Source organism: Oncorhynchus nerka, unplaced genomic scaffold (genome assembly GCF_034236695.1).
Source record: "Oncorhynchus nerka isolate Pitt River unplaced genomic scaffold, Oner_Uvic_2.0 unplaced_scaffold_2584, whole genome shotgun sequence".
Lineage (NCBI taxonomy): Eukaryota > Metazoa > Chordata > Actinopteri > Salmoniformes > Salmonidae > Oncorhynchus > Oncorhynchus nerka.
In genome coordinates, this window is record NW_027038714.1 from 1 (window position 1) to 22,941 (window position 22,941).

At 45.7% G+C, this 22,941-nt stretch overlaps 1 pseudogene; it reads right to left on the bottom strand.

The window, feature by feature from the left end:
- Nucleotides 1-1,776: 1,776 nt before the first annotated feature.
- Nucleotides 1,777-22,941, bottom strand: part of LOC135567120 (very-long-chain enoyl-CoA reductase-like) — a 29,183-nt pseudogene continuing 8,018 nt past the window's right edge.

The following is a 22,941-nucleotide window of genomic DNA, read 5'->3' on the forward strand; positions in this document are numbered from 1 at the left end:
TAGGCTACATACCATAAACACCACCAACAGAGTAGATTAGGCTACATACCATAAACACCACCAACGCAGAGTAGATTAGGCTACATACCATAAATACCACCAACACAGAGTAGATTAGGCTACATACCATAAACACCACCAACAGAGAGTAGATTAGGCTACATACCATAAACACCACCAACGCAGAGTAGATTTAGAGATTAGGCTACATACCATAAACACCACCAAACAGAGTAGATTTAGAGATTAGGCTACATACCATAAACACCACCAACAGAGAGTAGATTAGGCTACATACCATAAACACCACCAAACAGAGTAGATTTAGAGATTAGGCTACATACCATAAACACCACCAAACAGAGTAGATTTAGAGATTAGGCTACATACCATAAACACCACCAACAGAGAGTAGATTAGGCTACATACCATAAACACCACCAACGCAGAGTAGATTAGGCTACATACCATAAACACCACCAACGCAGAGTAGATTTAGAGATTAGGCTACATACCATAAACACCACCACCAACAGAGTAGATTAGGCTACATACCATAAACACCCCCACCAACAGAGTAGATTTAGAGATTAGGCTACATACCATAAACACCACCACCAACAGAGTAGATTAGGCTACATACCATAAACACCACCAACGCAGAGTAGATTAGGCTACATACCATAAACACCACCAACGCAGAGTAGATTTGGAGATTAGGCTACATACCATAAACACCACCAACGCAGAGTAGATTAGGCTACATACCATAAACACCACCAACAGAGTAGATTAGGCTACATACCATAAACACCACCACCAACAGAGTAGATTAGGCTACATACCATAAACACCACCAACAGAGTAGATTAGGCTACATACCATAAACACCACCAACGCAGAGTAGATTAGGCTACATACCATAAACACTACCAACGCAGAGTAGACTTGGAGATTAGGCTACACACCATAAACACCACCAACGCAGAGTAGACTTGGAGATTAGGCTACATACCATAAACACTTGGAGATTAGGCTACATACCATAAACACCACCAACAGAGAGTAGATTAGGCTACATACCATAAACACCACCAACGCAGAGTAGATTAGGCTACATACCATAAACACCACCAACGCAGAGTAGATTTAGAGATTAGGCTACATACCATAAACACCCCCACCAACAGAGTAGATTTAGAGATTAGGCTACATACCATAAACACCACCACCAACAGAGTAGATTAGGCTACATACCATAAACACCACCACCAACAGAGTAGATTAGGCTACATACCATAAACACCACCAACGCAGAGTAGATTAGGCTACATACCATAAACACCACCAACGCAGAGTAGATTTGGAGATTAGGCTACATACCATAAACACCACCAACGCAGAGTAGATTAGGCTACATACCATAAACACCACCAACAGAGTAGATTAGGCTACATACCATAAACACCACCACCAACAGAGTAGATTAGGCTACATACCATAAACACCACCAACAGAGTAGATTAGGCTACATACCATAAACACCACCAACGCAGAGTAGATTAGGCTACATACCATAAACACTACCAACGCAGAGTAGACTTGGAGATTAGGCTACACACCATAAACACCACCAACGCAGAGTAGACTTGGAGATTAGGCTACATACCATAAACACTTGGAGATTAGGCTACATACCATAAACACCACCAACAGAGAGTAGATTAGGCTACATACCATAAACACCACCAACGCAGAGTAGATTAGGCTACATACCATAAACACCACCAACGCAGAGTAGATTTGGAGATTCCCATATGCTGTAAGACACATACAGCACCTTAAGCAGCAGAACCATCTATCAACACTGAGAGTTGTCATCCATTCATTCATTTGTTGGTTGAGAGTGGTACTCACATGGTGGAGTGTAGAGGGGGTGGTTGATGTAGTAGGCTAACCAAGCAGAAAATCCCCAGTAGTACAGGCAGTTCTGAGAGTAGAACAGTATAGTATATAATAGAAAATAATAGAATAATATAGTATAGTATATAATAGCATATAATAGAATAGTATATAATATAATAGTATAGAATAGCATAGAATATAATAGTATATAATCGAATAGCATATAATAGAATAGAATAGTATAGAATAGCATAGAATAGTATATAATAGAATATAATAGAATAGCATATAATAGAATAGAATAGTATATAATAGAATAGTATAGAATAGCATAGAATAGTATATAATAGAATATAATATTATATAATAGAATATCATATAATAGAATAGTATAGAATAGCATAGAATAGTATATAATAGAATAGAATAGTATATAATAGAATAGCATAGAATATAATAGTATATAATAGAATAGCATATACTAGAATAGTATATAATAGAATAGCATAGAATAGAATAGCATAGAATAGAATATAATAGTATAAAATATAATTGTATATAATATAATTGTATATAATATAATAGTATATACTAGAATAGTATAGAATATAATAGTAGAGTATAGAATAGAATAGTATATAATAGAACAGTATAAAATAGAATATCATAGAATAGTATAGAATAGTATATAATAGAATTGTATATAATAGAATAGTATAGAATAGTATAGTATATAATAGAAAATAATAGAATAGTATATAATATAATAGTATAGAATAGTATATAATAGAACAGTATAGTATATAATAGAAAATAATAGTATAGTATATAATAGAATAGTATATATTAGTATATAATAGAATAGTATAGAATAGTATATAATAGCATAGTATATAATATAACAGTATAGAATAGCATTGTATAGAATAGTATAGTATAGTATAGTATATATTAGTATTTAATAGAACAATAGGATATAATATAATAGTATAGAATATAATAGTATATAATAGAACAGTATAGTATGTATAGAAAAGTTTAGTGTAGTAGATAATAGTATAGTATATAACAGTATAGTATATCAATGAATAATGAGTAGAATAGTATAGTATAGAATAGTATAGAATATAATAGTATAGAATAGTATATAATAGTATAGAATAGAATATAATAAAATAGTATATAATAGAATAGAATAGTATAGAATATAATAAAATAGTATAGAATAGAATAGTATAGAATAGTATATTATAGAATAGTATAGAATATAATAGTATAGAATAGCATCATATAGAATATAATAGTATAGAATAGAATAGTATAGAATATAATAGTATAGAATAGTATATTATAGAATAGTATAGAATATAATAGTATAGAATAGCATCATATAGAATATAATAGTATAGAATATAATAGTATAGAATAGAATAAAATAGTATAGAATAGTATAGAATATAATATAATAGTATAGAATATAATAGTATAGAATAGAATAGTATAGAATAGTATAGAATAGCATCATATAGAATATAATAGTATAGTATCCCTCCATCCCATGACATCTCAACACCAGAGGCCAGACATCACATGTTTCGATACAGGGTGGGAAGATCACCACCTAACAACAAAAGCCCAACGCCAGCAGCTATCAATCAGATCATTTAGCCTGACTACGTTTTCATTCAGTTTTAAGAGATGAACATTCACAAGTGTTTAACCAGGTTTATTTAGCCAGGTAAGTCACTGAGAAAAAGGATCTTATAATTAAATTAACCAATTGAACAGCTACACGTAAACACTATTGAATTCCCGAATGTTTTAGGCGCCAGAGTTTGGTGGAACTGACCCTCATGATGGTTTGCAGTGGCAAGGTGCCGTCTGAGAAGCGATGAATGAAGACGGTTTCCAACAGCCTTCTGAAGTAGTGGAAACAGTGACACACACACGCCAGCCTACAGCAGTAGAGAGAAGGGGTAGAGTGGGGGGTAGAGAAGGGGGTAGAGTGGGGAGTAGAGAAGGGGTAGAGAAGGGAGTAGAGTGGGGGTAGAGAAGGGGGTAGAGTGGGGGAAGAGTGGGGGAAGAGAAGGGGGTAGAGTGGGGAGTAGAGAAGGGGGTAGAGTGGGGAGTAGAGAAGGGGGTAGAGAAGGGGGTAGAGTGGGGGGTAGAGAAGGGGGTAGAGAAGGGGGTAGAGTGGGGGTAGAGAAGGGGGTAGAGTGGGGGTAGAGAAGGGGAAGAGTGGGGGAAGAGAAGGGGGTAGAGTGGGGGTAGAGAAGGGGGTAGAGTGGGGAGTAGAGAAGGGGTAGAGAAGGGGGTAGAGTGGGGGGAAGAGAAGGGGGTAGAGTGGGGGTAGAGAAGGGGTAGAGAAGGTAGTGGTAGTAGTAAAGAGGACAAGAGTGGGGGTAGAGAAGGGGGTAGAGTGGGGGTAGAGAAGGGGGTAGAGAAGGGGGTAGAAGTGGGGGTACAGAAGGTAGTGGTAGTAGTAAAGAGGACAAGAGTGGGGGTAGAGAAGGGGATAGAGTGGGGGTAGAGAAGGGGGTAGAGTGGGGGTAGAGAAGGGGTAGAGTGGGGGTAGAGTGGGGGTAGAGAAGGGGGTAGAGTGGGGGAAGAGAAGGGGAGTAGAGTGGGCGTAGAGAAGGGGGTAGAGAAGGTAGTGATAGTAGTAAAGAGGACAAGAGTGGGGGTAGAGAAGGGGGTAGAGTGGGGGTAGAGAAGGGGTAAGAGAAGGTAGTGGTAGTAGTAAAGAGGACAAGAGTGGGGGTAGAGAAGGGGGAAGAGTGGGGGTAAGAGAAGGTGTAGAGAGAGGGGTAGAGTGGGGGTAGAGAGGGGGTAGAGAAGGGGGTAGAGTGGGGGAAGAGAAGGGAGTAGAGAAGGTAGTGGTAGTAGTAAAGAGGACAAGAGTGGGGGTAGAGAAGGGGGTAGAGTGGGGGTAGAGAAGGGGTAGAGAAGGGGGTAGAGTGGGGGTAGAGAAGGTAGTGGTAGTAGTAAAGAGGACAAGAGTGGGGGTAGAGAAGGGGGAAGAGTGGGGGTAGAGAAGGGGGTAGAGAAGGTAGTGGTAGTAGTAAAGAGGACAAGAGTGGGGGTAGAGAAGGGTAGAGTGGGGTAGAGAAGGTAGTGGTAGTAGTAAAGAGGACAAGAGTGGGGGGTAGAGAAGGGGGTAGAGTGGGGGTAGAGTGGGGGTAGAGAAGGGGTAGAGTGGGGGTAGAGTGGGGTAGAGAAGGGGTAGAGTGGGGGTGGAGTGGGGGTAGAGAAGGGGTAGAGTGGGAGTGGAGTGGGGGTAGAGAAGGGGTAGAGTGGGAGTAGAGAAGGGGGTAGAGTCGGGAGTAGAGAAGGGGGTAGAGAAGGGGGAAGAGTGGGGGTAGAGAAGGTGTAGAGAGGGGGTAGAGTGGGGGTAGAGAGGGAGTAGAGAAGGGGGTAGAGAAGGGGGTAGAGTGGGGGGAAGAGAAGGGGGTAGAGAAGGTAGTGGTAGTAGTAAAGAGGACAAGAGTGGGGGTAGAGAAAGGGAGTAGAGTGGGGGGTAGAGAAGGGGTAGAGAAGGGGGTAGAGTGGGGGTAGAGAAGGTAGTGGTAGTAGTAAAGAGGACAAGAGTGGGGGTAGAGAAGGGGAAGAGTGGGGGTAGAGAAGGTAGTGGTAGTAGTAAAGAGGACAAGAGTGGTGGTAGAGAAGGGAGTAGAGTGGGGGTAGAGAAGGGGATAGAGTGGGGGTAGAGAAGGGGATAGAGAAGGGGGTAGAGTGGGGGTAGAGAAGGGGGTAGAGTGGGGGTGGAGTGGGGGTAGAGAAGGGGGTAGAGTGGGAGTAGAGAAGGGGGTAGAGTGGGGGTAGAGAAGAGGGGTAGAGAAGGGGGAAGAGTGGGGGTAGAGAAGGTGTAGAGAGGGGGTAGAGTGGGGGTAGAGAGGGGGTAGAGAAGGGGGTAGAGAAGGGGGTAGAGTGGGGGAAGAGAAGGGGGTAGAGAAGGTAGTGGTAGTAGTAAAGAGGACAAGAGTGGGGGTAGAGAAAGGGGTAGAGTGGGGGTAGAGAAGGGGTAGAGAAGGGGGTAGAGTGGGGGTAGAGAAGGTAGTGGTAGTAGTAAAGAGGACAAGAGTGGGGGTAGAGAAGGGGGAAGAGGTAGAGAAGGTAGTGGTAGTAGTAAAGAGGACAAAGAGTGGTGGCAGAGAGAAGGGGGCAGAGTGGGGTAGAGGGATAGAGTGGGGGCAGGAGAAGGATAGAGAAGGCAGAGTGGGGTAGAGAAGCTATCATTATTTTGTAGTTGACCTTTGACCCAAGGTGACTGACTGACAGCATGTTCTTCACAGCAACGACACAGACATTCTAGACTATTGTGAGCAACCTTAACTCAATACCTAGAGACCTCACAAGAGATTCAGACTCTTGACATAAAAGTGCTAAGGTGTTGGGCTGATGGTCGCTGACCCGGGTTCTAGTCCCGGGCCGGGGCGGCACCCAAATATAGCTTACATTGGTGTCAGAAGTGAATGCACCTGTGAGGCCATCAGAGAAGTACAGAGAAAACTTGAGGACACACTCTCCCAAAGGAAGCCGCTGAACCAGCCGGGGCTACCTTGGAATTTGCCACCATATACGTACGTGACCACTGAGCAGGATTGGAGGTATAGTCATCTTTCTGCTCGTAGACGTGATGAGACGAGGAAGAAAACAAAAGGTAGATGAAGAGAGGTCCGATGCACCAATAGAAACACCTGTACAGGAGAAGAGAGGTTATATACACCTGTACAGGAGAAGAGGTCAGATACACCTGTACTATACACCGTACAGAAGAGAGGTTATATACACCTGTACAGAGAAGAGAGGTCAGATACACTGTACTATACACCTGTACAGAGAAGAGAGGTTATATACAGTACAGGATAAGAGATCATACCCCTGTACAGGAGAAGAGAGGTCATATACCCCTGTACAGGAGAAGAGAGGTCATATACACCTGTACAGGAGAAGAGAGGTCATATACACCTGTACAGGAGAAGAGAGGTCATATACACCTGTACAGGAGAAGAGGTCACATAAACACCTGTACAGGAGAAGAGAGGTCATATACACCTGTACAGGAGAAAAGAGGTCATATACACCTGTACAGGAGAAGAGAGGTCAGATACACCTGTACAGGAGAAAAGAGGTCATATACACCTGTACAGGAGAAGAGAGGTCATATACCCCTGTACAGGAGAAGAGAGGTCATATACACCTGTACTGGAGAAAAGAGGTCATATACACCTGTACAGGAGAAAAAGGTTATATACACCTGTACAGGAGAAGGAAGGTCATATACACCTGTACAGGAGAAGAGAGGCTGTCATATACACCTGTACAGGAGAAGAGAGGTCATATACACCTGTACAGGAGAAGAGAGGTCATATACACCTGTACAGGAGAAAAGAGGTCATATACACCTGTACATGAGAAGAGAGGTCACATACATCTGTACAGGAGAAGAGAGGTCATATACACCTGTACAGGAGAAGAGAGGTCATATACACCTGTACAGGAGAAGAGAGTCATATACACCTGTACAGGAGAAGAGAGGTCATATACACTGTACAGGAGAAGAGAGGTCATACACCTGTACAGGAGAAGAGAGGTCAGATACACCTGTACAGAGAAGAAGGTTATATACACCTGTACAGGAGAAGGAGGTTATATACACCTGTTCAGGAGAAGAGAGGCTATATACAGGAGAAGAGAGATCATATACACCTGTACAGGAGAAGAGAGATCAGATACACCTGTTCAGGAGAAGATAGGTCATATACACCTGTAAAGGAGAAAATAGGTCATATACACCTGTTCAGGGAAGAGAGGTCATATACACCTGTTCAGGGGAAGAGAGGTCATATACACCTGTTCAGGAGAAGAGAGGTCAGATACACCTGTTCAGGGAAGAGAGGTCAGATACACCTGTACAGGAAGAGATCAGATACACCTGTTCAGGGGAAGAGAGGTCAGATACACCTGTACAGGAGAAGAGAGGTCAGATACACCTGTTCAGGGGAAGAGAGGTCAGATACACCTGTTCAGGGAAGAGAGGTCAGATACACCTGTTCAGGAGAAGAGAGATCCGATACACCTGTTCAGGAGAAGAGAGGTCATATACACCTGTTCAGGAGAAGAGAGTCAGATACACCTGTTCAGGGGAAGAGAGGTCAGATACACCTGTACAGGAGAAGAGAGGTCATATACACCTGTACAGGAGAAGAGAGGTCATATACCCCTGTACAGGAGAAGAGGTCATATACACCTGTACAGGAGAAGAGGAGAAAAGAGAGGATACACCTGTACAGGAGAAAGAGGTCAGATACACCTGTACAGGAGAAAAGAGGTCAGATACACCTGTACAGGAGAAGAGAGGTCATATACACCTGTACAGAGAAGAGGGTACTGAGAAAAGAGGTCATATACACCTGTACAGGAGAAGGAAGGTTGGTATACACCTGTACAGGAGAAGAGAGGTCATATACACCTGTACAGGAGAAGAGAGGTCATATACACCTGTACAGGAGAAGAGAGTCATATACACCTGTACAGGAGAAGAGAGGTCATATACACCTGTACAGGAGAAAAGAGGTCATATAACACCTGTACAGGAGAAAAGAGGTCATATACACCTGAGAAGAGAGGTCATCGTACAGGAGAAGAGAGGTCATATACACCTGTACATGAGAAGAGAGGTCATATACACCTGTACAGGAGAAGAGAGATCAGATACACCTGTACAGGAGAAGAGAGGTCATATACACCTGTACAGGAGAAGAGAGCAGTCAGTATACACCTGTACAGGAGAAGAGAGGTCAGATACACCTGTACAGGAGAAGGAAGGTTATATACACCTGTACAGGAGAAGAGAGGTTATATACACCTGTTCAGGAGAAAGAGAGGTCATATACACCTGTACAGGAGAAGAGAGATCAGATACACCTGTTCAGGAGAAGAGAGGTCATATACACCTGTAAAGGAGAAAATAGGTCATATACACCTGTTCAGGGGAAGAGAGGTCAGTATACACCTGTTCAGGGAAGAGAGGTCATATACACCTGTTCAGGGAAGTAGAGGTCAGATACACCTGTTCAGGGAAGAGAGGTCAGATACACCTGTACAGGAGAAGAGAGATCAGATACACCTGTACAGGAGAAGAGAGGTCAGATACACCTGTACAGGAGAAGAGAGGTCAGATACACCTGTTCAGGGGAAGGAGGTCAGATACACCTGTTCAGGGAAGAGAGGTCAGATGGCACCTGTTCAGGAGAAGAGAGGTCAGATACACCTGTTCAGGAGAAGAGAGGTCAGATACACCTGTTCAGGGAAGAGAGGTCAGATACACCTGTTCAGGGAAGAGAGGTCAGATACACCTGTACAGGAGAAGAGGTCAGATACACCTGTACAGGAGAAGAGAGGTCAGATACACCTGTACAGGAGAAGAGAGGTCAGATACACCTGTACAGGAGAAGAGAGGTCAGATACACCTGTACAGGGGAAGAGAGGTCAGATACACCTGTACAGGGGAAGAGAGGTCAGATACACCTGTACAGGAGAAGAGAGGTCAGATACACCTGTACAGGAGAAGAGAGGTCAGATACACCTGTTCAGGAGAAGAGAGAATATATACACCTGTTCAGGGGAAGAGAGGTCAGATACACCTGTTCAGGAGAAGAGAGGTTATATACACCTGTTCAGGGGAAGAGAGGTCAGATACACCTGTTCAGGAGAAGAGAGGTTATATACACCTGTTCAGGAGAAGAGAGGTTATATACACCTGTTCAGGAGAAGAGAGGTTATATACACCTGTACAGGAGAAGAGAGGTCAGATACACCTGTTCAGGAGAAGAGAGGTCAGATACACCTGTTCAGGGGAAGAGAGGTCAGATACACCTGTTCAGGAGAAGAGAGGTTATATACACCTGTTCAGGAGAAGAGAGGTCAGATACACCTGTACAGGAGAAGAGAGGTTATATACACCTGTTACACCTGTTCAGAGAAGAGAGGTCAGATACACCTGTTCAGGAGAAGAGAGGTCATATACACCTGTTCAGGAGAAGAGAGGTTATATACACCTGTTCAGGAGAAGAGAGGTTATATACACCTGTTCAGGAGAAGAGAGGTCAGATACACCTGTTCAGGAGAAGAGAGGTCATATACACCTGTTCAGGAGAAGAGAGAGGTTATATACACCTGTTCAGGAGAAGAGAGGTCAGATACACCTGTTCAGGAGAAGAGAGGTCATATACACCTGTACAGAGAGAAGAGAGGTTATATACACCTGTTCAGGAGAAGAGAGGTCATATACACCTGTAAAGGAGAAAATAGGTCATATACACCTGTTCAGGGGAAGAGAGGTCATATACACCTGTTCAGGGAAGAGAGGTCATATACACCTGTTCAGGGAAGAGAGGTCAGATACACCTGTTCAGGGGAAGAGAGGTCAGATACACTTGTACAGGTGAGAAGAGATCAGATACACCTGTACAGGAGAAGAGAGGTCAGATACACCTGTACAGAGAAGAGAGGTCAGATACACCTGTTCAGGGAAGAGAGGTCAGATACACCTGTTCAGGGAAGAGAGGTCAGATACACCTGTTCAGGGGAAGAGGTCAGATACACCTGTTCAGGAGAAGAGAGGTCAGATACACCTGTTCAGGGAAGAGAGGTCAGATACACCTGTTCAGGAAGAGAGGTCAGATACACCTGTTCAGGGAAGAGGTCAGATACACCTGTTCAGGGGAAGAGAGGTCAGATACACCTGTACAGGAGAAGAGAGGTCAGATACACCTGATACAGGAGAAGAGAGGTCAGATACACCTGTACAGGAGAAGAGAGGTCAGATACACCTGTACAGGGGAAGAGAGGTCAGATACACCTGTTCAGGGAAGAGAGGTCAGATACACCTGTTCAGGGAAGAGAGGTCAGATACACCTGTTCAGAGAAGAGAGGGATACACCTGTTCAAGAAGAGGTTATATACACCTGTTCAGGGGAAGAGATACAGGTCAGAGGTTACACCTGTTCAGGAGAAGAGGTCAGATACACCTGTTTTCATATACACCTGTTCAGGGGAGAAGAGAGGTTATATACACCTGTTCAGGAGAAGAGAGGTTATATACACCTGTACAGGAGAAGAGAGGTCAGATACACCTGTTCAGGAGAAGAGAGGTCAGATACACCTGTTCAGGGGAAGAGAGGTCAGATACACCTGTTCAGGAGAAGAGAGGTTATATACACCTGTTCAGGAGAAGAGAGGTCAGATACACCTGTACAGGAGAAGAGAGGTTATATACACCTGTTCAGGAGAAGAGAGGTTATATACACCTGTTCAGGAGAAGAGAGGTCAGATACACCTGTTCAGAGAAGAGAGGTCATATACACCTGTTCAGGAGAAGAGAGGTTATATACACCTGTTCAGGAGAAGAGAGGTCAGAAGAGAGGATACACCTGTTCAGTGAGAAGAGAGGTTATATACACCTGTTCAGAGAAGAGAGGTCAGATACACCTGTTCAGAGAAGAGAGGTCATATACACCTGTTCAGGAGAAGAGAGGTCAAATACACCTGTTCAGGAGAAGAGAGGTTTATATACACCTGTTCAGAGAAGAGAGGTCAGATACACCTGTTCAGGAGAAGAGAGGTCTGGTGAGAAGAGATCAAATACACCTGAGGTACAGGAGAAGAGAGGTCAGATACACCTGTACAGGAGAAGGAAGGTTATATACACCTGTTCAGAGAAGAGAGGTCAGATACACCTGTTCGTGAGAAGAGAGGTCACTGATAGGCAACATGTCCGCTCACCGTTTGCTGTTCCCAGAAAACAGTACAGTGGGAACAGCACCTTATATCCCAGAAACATCGTGGTCTCACCATGGTCCACCCCAGCTGCGGTCCCAGGTCATGGAAGAACATTGTTACCGTGGTTCCCACCGGTAGATTCTCCAATACCTCATCATCCTTCAGGGACTCCCCATCTGACAAAATGTAGTGTTGTCATGGTTACAGTTCTGTATAACAAGATGATTTATTTAGCAGCCGTTTCCTGGTCACAGATTAAAACCTAGTCCTGGACTAAAAAGTACTTTCAACAGAGAATCTCCATTGGTTCTTGCTTTTCAGTCCAGGACTAGGCTTGGTGTCTCGGGGAAACGGAATCTAACTGTTTATTCAAAGAGATCGACACATAAGGGATAGTGGTGAATCGTGTTGATGTTCTGAATAGACAGGGAAGACATTAGGACATTCAACCCCCCCAGTCTTTAGCAGTGAAGTCACAAGCTATGCTGGTCGACTACTGCATAGCAATCTAGCTGTGCCAAAAGCCCTGAGCCTGGTTTCCCAATAACGATGGAATTGAGGTCAAATGCATCGTTAAAACACTAAGGAAAGACGATGCATTTAGCACCCGTTCTCTCAGCGCGATGTTTTGGGGAACTCATGTTACACTTACCTGAGTGTTTGAACGATGCGTCGTTTCTACAACCGACAAAAGACGAATATTATGCCTTTCAAAACACTTAATGTAGAGGAGGAATGGATTGCCGGAGCAGTGGTTGTGGTTACGTGTCATCACTGATAGGGGACGGAAAATGATCGCGGGCTCTCGGATCAGCTTTATCCAATCGAATATTACCTAAGATGTTACAGGATGAATTCACAAAACATGACGATCAGTGTTGTAGAGAAGGATATTACAACTTCACTCGTTATTTGTACAACAGATGACAAAATCACGTGAGTCTAATATTGAATTGACAGACTTAGAGAAGTTGTTTCTATCATGGGTTCTGAGGATGATATGTATTGATTTCAGATAAACTGTTTATGTAATAAAGCACAACGATGGTTTTGGGGAACAGCTCTGAGATTTCCAATGATACCCTACGAAGGTTCTAATTCACACTAAAGATGAATATATTGACATATATATTTCAAATACATATGTACTACTTTTAGAATTAAATATATCTAAATACAAGTACTTAAGTATGTCCATTTCTTTGGTACACCCATCTAGTACCGGGTCTGACTTTTGCCTCCAGAACAGCCTTAATTATTCAATCATTGCTCAGTTGGTATCAAGAGACCTACTTCAAAGTGTGCCAGGAAAACATTCCCCACACCAGTACACCACATCACCAGCCTGTACCGTTGACACCAGGCAGTATGGAGCCGTGGACTTATGCTGCTTATGCCTAAGGGGTTATTACGGTGACCGTATTACCGCCACACTGGTGGGCACAAGTCATGATGGCAGTCAAATTCCATGTGACTGTTTATTCACGGTAATTAGGCTTCTCCAAGCCTGATGCTCATGGTTATAAGTAGTCTACCAAACTTGCTAACTGCCTGGTACTCAGCACTTCATTGTCCCCCTAATCACACTGACATCAATACAAATGTATATTTTTTAAAAACGAATCAAACACTTCATGAGCTCATGTTCCGTAACATTTCTATAGGCTATGCAATTGGGTGAGAAAACAGAGTGATGGCCTCTAATAAAAGAAGAGAATCCCATCAGCTATATATATAGGCTAGGCCTACTATATTTATTTCTAAATTTTCCTAATATTAAATACATTGCTTTCACAAGAGAGTATAGCCTACCTGGCTGGCATGAAAATGATCCAAGGCAAAAGCTCATTCGCTAGTTAAGTGCATAGATGATTTTTTTTTTCCTGCCCCTGTTTCTGGACAGGTAAATAATAATGGTACATTTTAAATCAAAACAAATTTCACATAGATATTATTTAGTAAAGACCAGATTAAAACAATAATATAATAGTAATATACAGTATTATCATTTTTATGTTTAATTTCATGTGTATTTAACCTTTGTTTAACTAGACAAGTCAGTTAGGAATAAATTCTTATTTACAATGACGGCCCACCAGGTGGGAAAGGGCAGTGCGTCATCTGTGAATCTCGGTGTGCTGAATTGGAGTGGGTCTAGGGTTTGGGGAGGATGGTGCTGATGAACCATGACCAGCCTTTCAAAGCACTTCATTGCTACCGACGTGAGTGCCACGGGGCAGTAGTCAATAAGGCAGGTTACCTTCGCTTTCTTGGGCACAGGGACTATGGTGGTCTGCTTGAAACATGTAGGTATTACAGACTCGGACAGGGAGAGGTTGAAAATGTCAGTGAGTACAGCGAATCTTTGACATCATTCAGCCCCATTCAGCCCCATTCAGTCCCATTCAGCCCCATTCAGTCCCATTCAGTCCCATTCAGCCCCATTCAACCCCATTCAGCCCCATTCATCCCCATTCAGCCCCATTCATCCCCATTCAGCCCCATTCATCCCCATTCATCCCCATTCAGCCCCATTCAGCAATATGGCACACTTCAGTACATAGTGACAGTGCTGATGTCCTCCACGTACAGTATTACTATGGAAAACTTCAGACGGCTCATGAAGCCGGAAGTATAAGAATGTGGTTTTGATGCCTTTGATTTAAACGCATAGACATAAACACACACACACACACACACACACACACACACACACACACACACACACACACACACACACACACACACACACACACACACACACACACACACACACACACACACACACACACACACACACACACACACACACATACACACACACACACACACACCTACCTTCCTGATTTTTAAGATGAAAGGGGTTAATTAAACCTCCCCAGATTAGGGTGGCAGGTAGTCTACTGGCAGGTAGTCTACTGGCAGGTAGTCTACTGGCAGGTAGTCTACTGGCAGGTAGTCTACTGGCAGGTAGTCTACTGGCAGGTAGCCTACTGGCAGGTAGTCTACTGGCAGGTAGCCTACTGGCAGGTAGTCTACTGGCAGGTAGTCTACTGGCAGGTAGTCTACTGGCAGGTAGCCTACTGGCAGGTAGCCTACTGGCAGGTAGCCTACTGGCAGGAAGCCTACTGGCAGGAAGCCTACTGGCAGGTAGCCTACTGGCAGGTAGCCTACTGGCAGGTAGCCTACTGGCAGGTAGCCTACTGCCAGGAAGCCTACTGGCAGGTAGCCTACTGGCAGGAAGCCTACTGGCAGGAAGCCTACTGGCAGGGAAGCCTACTGTACTGGCAGGTAGTCTACTGGCAGGTAGCCTACTGCCAGGAAGCCACTGGCAGGTAGCCTACTGGCAGGAAGCCACTGGCAGGTAGCCTACTGGCAGGTAGCCTACTGGCAGGAAGCCACTGGTAGGTAGCCTACTGGCAGGTAGCCTACTGGTTAAGTGTGTTATGGCAGTAACTGAAAGGTTTCTGGTTTGGCTCCCTGAACCAACTAGGTGAAAAGTCTGGCAATGTGCTCTGAACCAGGCAAACCCTACGCTTTGGTTAAAAGCCGTTGTTACATGACTAAAATGTAATCAGGCTTGACTTCCGTGCCCTGTTACTCTATCCTACCAAAGCTCTGAGAGACCAGGGATCAAATAGTACTTGTTTTCTTTCAATATCATGTTTGATTTAGCCTGCATGGAGTATCAGATGGGCAGGAATGCATGCACACAAACACACATATCTCATATCTCATAGCTACAGTCCTCTCTGTGACCTGCTATTGGCCAGCTAGTGCTTTTGGCACAGAACCTTACAAGACCTATCTGTTATGTCAGAGAAGTTCAGGTCATGCTCTCAGCTGTCCAGACTCTTCGGGTGGTGTCAAAACATCATCAGGTTACAGCTATGTCTTCCAGTCCGTCATACGAGAGGTCATGTGACAAAAGAGAATGTGGGCACAGACTAGGGCAGAGTCACAAAATTTCATCAGCTGGTGATAACTGTCGCTCTCACGGTAATTGACCGTTAATTAACGTAAACACATTTAGCTTTTAATGACTTCTACACACAGTCTACAAGCCACTGATGCAGACCTTTGGAACATCTACATTTTAAAATGTCTAATAAATCCATGTAATATATTCTACACCTCCACAATAAATCCATGTAATATAGTCTACCTACACCTCCACAATAAATCCATGTAATATATTCTACACCATCACAATAAATCCATGTAATATATTCTACACCATCACAATAAATCCATGTAATATAGTCTACCTACACCATCACAATAAATCCATGTAATATAGTCTACCTACACCTCCACAATAAATCCATGTAATATATTCTACACCATCACAATAAATCCATGTAATATATTCTACACCTTCACAATAAATCCATGATTTATTTTAGACAGGTCTAAAGCAACATGATATGAAGAAAATGTAGTCTATTTCAGAAGAACAGAATAGCATCCTCTGAGTCAATCCTTATGTTAGGTCCTGATCTGGCTGTGCCATATGGCTGTGTTCTACACTAGTTCATTTAGCAGACAAGATTTGCTGAGAATTCTGTGGCATTATTTTATAGTATGAAGAATACAATTGAACAAAGCTGAATAAAATAGACAGGAGCACATGGATTTATGTGTTGAGAGGTTCCTAAATGGTACATCCTATATGCTTCATTTTGAAGAAACTCAAATGTAAAATCTATTTTGTTTAACACTTTTTGGGGGGGGATACTACATGATTTTCTTTGCTATTTCATAGTTTTGATGTCTTCACTATTATTCCACAATGAAAACAATTGTAAAAAAAAAATCAAGAAAAACCCGAGAAGGTGTTCTGAAACTTTTGACTGGTACTGATATAAACTGATATAAACAATATGAGATATTCTATTGAAATGGTTACTTGCATAGTGGAGTCTTTATTTTATATATATATTTTTTAATCCTTTATTTAACCAGGCAACAAATTCTGATTTACAATGACGGCCTACCAGAATGCAAAAGGCCTCCTGCAGGTACGGGGCTGGGATAAAATCTAAAATAAATAAATATATATATATATGTATATAAACTCAGCAAAAAAAAAAACATCCCTTTTCAGGACCGTGTCTTTTTCAAAGATAGTTCGTAAAAATCCAAAATAATTTAACACAGATCTTCATTGTAAAGGGATTAAACACTGTTTCCTATGCTAGTTCAATGAACCAGAAACAATTAATGCACCTGTGGGCAGCTCGTTAAGACACTGTCAGCTTACAGAGGTAGGCAGTGAGGTCACAGTTATGGAAACTAGGACACTAAAGAGGTCTTTCTACTGACTTCTGAAACACTAAAAGAAAGATGTCAGGGTCCCTGCTCATCTGTGTGATGCCTGGGGCATGCTGCAAGGAGGCATGAGACTGGCAGATGGCCAGGGCACAATTTGCAGCGTCCATTGGGACGCGCCAAGACAGTGCTGCTAAGGCAGTGAGGCAGGACAGATGAAGCTGATCGCCCCCTCGCAGTGCAACACGAGTATAAGAACACCTGCATAGGACTGTAGATCTGAACATCACACTCAGTGTGGACAAGTACAGTGACAACATCACAATAAACCGCCTTGAGTTAGATAATGAACCAGACAGGACAGGAAAGGCCTTCACTGAATAGCGCGGCTGTAGGAATTGTATGGGAGGCTCCGCCATGGTTCAGGCAGTGTGTCACAGCATCATCGTACTAAGCTTGTTGTCATTGCAGACAATCTCAACGCTGTGCATTACAGGGAAGACATCCTCTCCTCATGTGGTGTCTTTCCTGCAGGCTCATCCTGACATGACCTCCAGCATGACAATGCCACCACCAATACTGCTCATTCTGTGCTGTTGATTTCCTGCAAGAGTAGGAATGTCAGTGTTCTGCCAAGGACAGCGAAGAGCCCAGGGATCTCAATCCTACTGAGCACTTCTAGACCTGTTGGATGGGAGGAGTGAGGCTAGGGCCATTCCCCCAGAGATGTCCGGGAACTTGCAGGTGCCTTGGTGGAGAGTGGGGTAAACATCTCGGCAGCAAGAACGGGCAAATCTGGTGCAGTCCATGAGGAGGAGATGCACTGCAGTACTAATGCGGCTGGTGGCCACCAGATACTGACTTACTTTTTGATTTTGTCCCCCCTTTGTTCAGGGACACATTATTCAATTATATTGAATTATGTACAAGACTTGTTCAGTTTATGTCTCAGTTGTTGAATCTTGTTATTTCATACAAACGGCCCCACATGTTATTTGTATTGGACAATGTGTAACATTTTTATTTATATTAATGTCATCATGCTCCAGGAGCAGGGTAAAATAAATGTCATCAATGCACAGTAGAGAATGAGGATTGTTTTTCCATGGTTCATTTTCATGCTAGCCAGTAGGCTACAGTACTTTTGTAAGAGAGGCCAATGTGCCCAATATTAGGACATTTGTGAATAATATAGGGGCTGAACCTATAGAAAGCTGATGGGATCCTCCTCTTTTTAGAGGCCATCCTCTGTTTTCTCATGCATCTTTATTTATCTATTTATTTTACCAGGCAGTAAGTTGATTACATTCATTTGCAGCAACGACCTGGGGAATAGTTACAGGGAGAGGAGGGGATGAATGAGCCAATTGTAAACTGGGGATTATTAGGTGACCGTGATGGTTTGAGGGTCAGATTGGAAATTTAGCCAGGACACGGAGTTAATATTCCTACTGAGACAATAAGTGCCATGGGATCTTAATGACCTCAGAGAGTCAGGACACCGCTTAACGTCCCATCCGAAAGACGGCACCCTACGCAGGGCAGTGTCCCCAAATCACTGCCCTGGGGCATTGGGATATTTTTTAGACCAGAGCAGAGTGCCTCCTACAGGCCCTCCAACACCACCTCCAGCATCTGGTCTCCCATTCAGAACTGACCAGGACCAACCCTGCTTAGCTTCAGAAGCATGCCAGCAGTGGTATGCAGGGTGGTATTGTTTATTCCCTATATATAATTGTTTATACCCTATATATAATTGTTTATAACCTATATAAAAATTGTGCAACACAAGCTCATTGGCTATGAAGTGTTTGATTATATTTTCCAATACATTTTGCAATGATGTCAGAGTGATTAGAGGACAATAGAGTGCTGGAGTACCAGGCAGTTAGCCAGTCTGGGAGGCTACTAATGACCATCAGCAGCATCCGAGCTTGGAAGAAGCCTAATTACCGTGACTAAGCGGTTACGTGGAATTTGACTACCTTCATGACTGTGACCGCCGGTGTGGCGGTAATACCGTAATACGGTCACCGTAACAACTCATAGGCACCGGCTAGCCGTCCCAATAGGAAAACATTCACGTAACGACAAACAAACTGTACACTGTGACCCGCTGGTTACTTCTAGTGTTGAAATGTGTGATAATGTTGATATTATACAGTTGTAGTTCTTAACAATCTTCCTCCTGTCACTCCTGTCACTGTATGTCAATGTGTATGTCAGTGACGAGGGCTTAAGGATTCAGAGGAGGACGTACCTGGGTAATGGGACAAAGCCTGTCTGGCTGGGTACCATTTGGGGATCTGTAACCATCACAAATGACTTTAGTCACCTCAGAAACATTATTAGGACATCATCAGGGTTGGGATCAATTCAGTGTTTCAGGAAGTAATGTGAATTCAATTCAAATTTGGACAGGGCAGAGACCAGGCAGAGACTGACAGAGACTGGACAGAGACAGAGACAGGGCAGAGACCAGGCAGAGACTGGACAGAGACTGGACAGAGACAGAGACAGGGCAGAGACCAGGCAGAGACAGGACAGAGACTGACAGAGACAGAGACGGCAGTGACCAGGCAGAGACAGGACAGAGACCAGGCAGAGACAGGGCAGAGACCAGGCAGAGACAGGACAGAGACTGACAGAGACAGAGACAGGGCAGAGACCAGGCAGAGACTGGACAGAGACTGACAGAGACAGAGACAGGGCAGTGACCAGGCAGAGACAGGACAGAGACCAGGCAGAGACAGGGCAGGAGACCAGGCAGAGACAGGACAGAGACTGGACAGAGACAGAGACAGGGCAGAGACCAGGCAGAGACTGGACAGAGACTGACAGACAGAGACAGTGGGGCAGAGACCAGCAGAGACTGGACAGAGACTGGACAGAGAGACAGAGACAGGGCAGTGACCAGGCAGAGACAGACAGAGACTGGACAGAGACAGAGACAGGGCAGTGACCAGGCAGAGACAGTGACAGAGACCGGGCAGAGACAGAGACAGGACAGAGACCGGCAGAGACAGAGACAGGGCAGAGACCAGGCAGAGACAGGACAGAGACGGGCAGAGACCAGGCTGAGACTGGACAGAGACTGACAGAGACAGAGACAGGGCAGAGACCAGGCAGAGACTGGACAGAGACTGGAGACAGAGACAGAGACAGGCAGTGACCAGGCAGAGACAGGACAGACGGGGCAGAGACCAGGGCTGAGACTGGACAGAGACAGGGCAGAGACAGAGACAGGCAGAGACCAGGCAGAGACAGGACATGCAGACCAGGCAGAGACAGGACAGAGACAGGGCAGAGACAGAGACAGGGCAGATACCAGGCAGAGACAGGACAGAGACCAGGCAGAGACAGGACAGATGGGGCAGAGACCAGGCTGAGACTGGACAGAGACTGACAGAGACAGAGACAGGGCAGAGACCAGGCAGAGACAGGGCAGAGACCAGGCAGAGACAGGACAGACGGGGCAGAGACAGGACAGAGACTGGACAGAGACAGAGACAGGGCAGAGACCAGGCAGAGACTGGACAGAGACAGAGACAGGGCAGGGCCAGGCAGAGACTGGACAGAGACTGGACAGAGACAGAGACAGGGCAGAGACCAGGCAGAGACAGACAGAGACGAGGGCAGAGACCAGGCTGAGACTGGACAGAGACTGGACAGAGACAGACAGGGCAGAGACCAGGCAGAGACAGGACAGAGACAGAGGCAGAGACCAGGCAGAGACTGGACAGAGGCTGGACGAGGAACAGAGACAGAGGCAGTGACCAAAGGCAGAGACAGGACAGGCAGGACAGAGACAGAAGGAGACAAAGGCAGAGACAAGACAGGGCAGACAGAGACAAGGACAGAGACAGAGACAGGGCAGAGACCAGGCAGAGACTGGACAGAGACTGGACAGAGACAGAGACAGGGCAGAGACCAGGCAGAGACTGGACAGAGACTGGACAGAGACAGAGACAGGGCAGAGACCAGGCAGAGACTGGACAGAGACTGGACAGAGACAGAGACAGGGCAGTGACCCAGGCAGAGACAGGACAGAGACGGGGCAGGCAGAGACAGGACAGAGACGGGGCAGAGACCAGGCTGAGACTGGACAGAGACAGGGCAGAGACAGAGACAGGCAGAGACCAGGCAAGAGACAGGACAGAGACCTCAGGCAGAGACAGGACAGAGACGGGGCAGAGATACAGAGACAGGGCAGAGACCAGGCAGAGACAGGACAGAGACCAGGCAGAGACAGGACAGAGACGGGGCAGAGACCAGGCTGAGACTGGACAGAGACTGACAGAGACAGAGACAGGGCAGAGACCAGGCAGAGACAGGACAGAGACGGGCAGAGACAGAGACAGGGCAGACCAGGCAGAGACAGGACAGAGACGGGGCAGAGACCAGGCAGAGACACTGACAGAGACGGGGCAGAGACAGAGAGACAGGACAGAGACGGGGCAGAGACAGAGACAGGGCAGAGACCAGGCAGAGACAGGACAGAGACGGGGCAGAGACCAGGCTGAGACTGGACAGAGACTGGACAGAGACAGAGACAGGGCAGAGACCAGGCAGAGACAGGGCAGAGACCAGGCAGAGACAGGACAGAGACGGGGCAGAGACAGGACAGAGACTGGACAGAGACAGAGACAGGGCAGAGACCAGGCAGAGACTGGACAGAGACAGAGACAGGGCAGAGACCAGGCAGAGACTGGACAGAGACTGGACAGAGACAGAGACAGGGCAGAGACCAGGCAGAGACAGGACAGAGACGGGGCAGAGACCAGGCTGAGACTGGACAGAGACTGGACAGAGACAGAGACAGGGCAGAGACCAGGCAGAGACAGGACAGAGACGGGGCAGAGACCAGGCAGAGACTGGACAGAGACTGGACAGAGACAGAGACAGGGCAGTGACCAGGCAGAGACAGGACAGAGACGGGGCAGAGACAGGGCAGAGACCATGGTGGCAGAGACAGGACAGAGACTGGACAGAGACAGGACAGAGACAGAGACAGGGCAGAGACCAGGCAGAGACTGGACAGAGACTGACAGAGACAGAGACAGGGCAGAGACCAGGCAGAGACTGGACAGAGACTGGACAGAGACATACAGGGCAGAGACCAGGCAGAGACTGGACAGAGACTGGACAGAGACAGAGACAGGGCAGTGACCAGGCAGAGACAGGACAGAGACCGGGCAGAGACAGAGACAGGGCAGAGACCAGGTACAGGACAGAGACGGGGCAGAGACCAGGCTGAGACTGGACAGAGACAGGGCAGAGACAGAGACAGGGCAGAGACCAGGCAGAGACAGGACAGAGACGGGGCAGAGACCAGGCAGAGACCGGGACAGAGACGGGGCAGAGACCAGGGCAGTGACCAGGCAGAGACAGGACAGAGACGGGGCAGAGACAGGGCAGAGACCAGGCAGAGACAGGACAGAGACTGGACAGAGACAGGACAGAGACAGAGACAGGGCAGAGACCAGGCAGAGACTGGACAGAGACTGGACAGAGACAGAGACAGGGCAGAGACCAGGCAGAGACTGGACAGAGACTGGACAGAGACAGAGACAGGGCAGAGACCAGGCAGAGACTGGACAGAGACTGGACAGAGACAGAGACAGGGCAGTGACCAGGCAGAGACAGGACAGAGACCGGGCAGAGACAGAGACAGGGCAGAGACCAGGCAGAGACAGGACAGAGACGGGGCAGAGACAGAGACAGGGCAGAGACCAGGCAGAGACAGGACAGAGACGGGGCAGAGACCAGGCAGAGACAGGACAGAGACAGGGCAGAGACCAGGCTGAGACTGGACAGAGACTGGACAGAGACAGAGACAGGGCAGAGACCAGGCAGAGACTGGACAGAGACTGCGCGTTAGACAGAGACAGGCATGACCATGTGAGACAGGACAGAGACGGGGCAGAGTATACCAGGCTGAACTGACAGAGACAGGGCAGAGACAGAGACAGGCAGAGACCA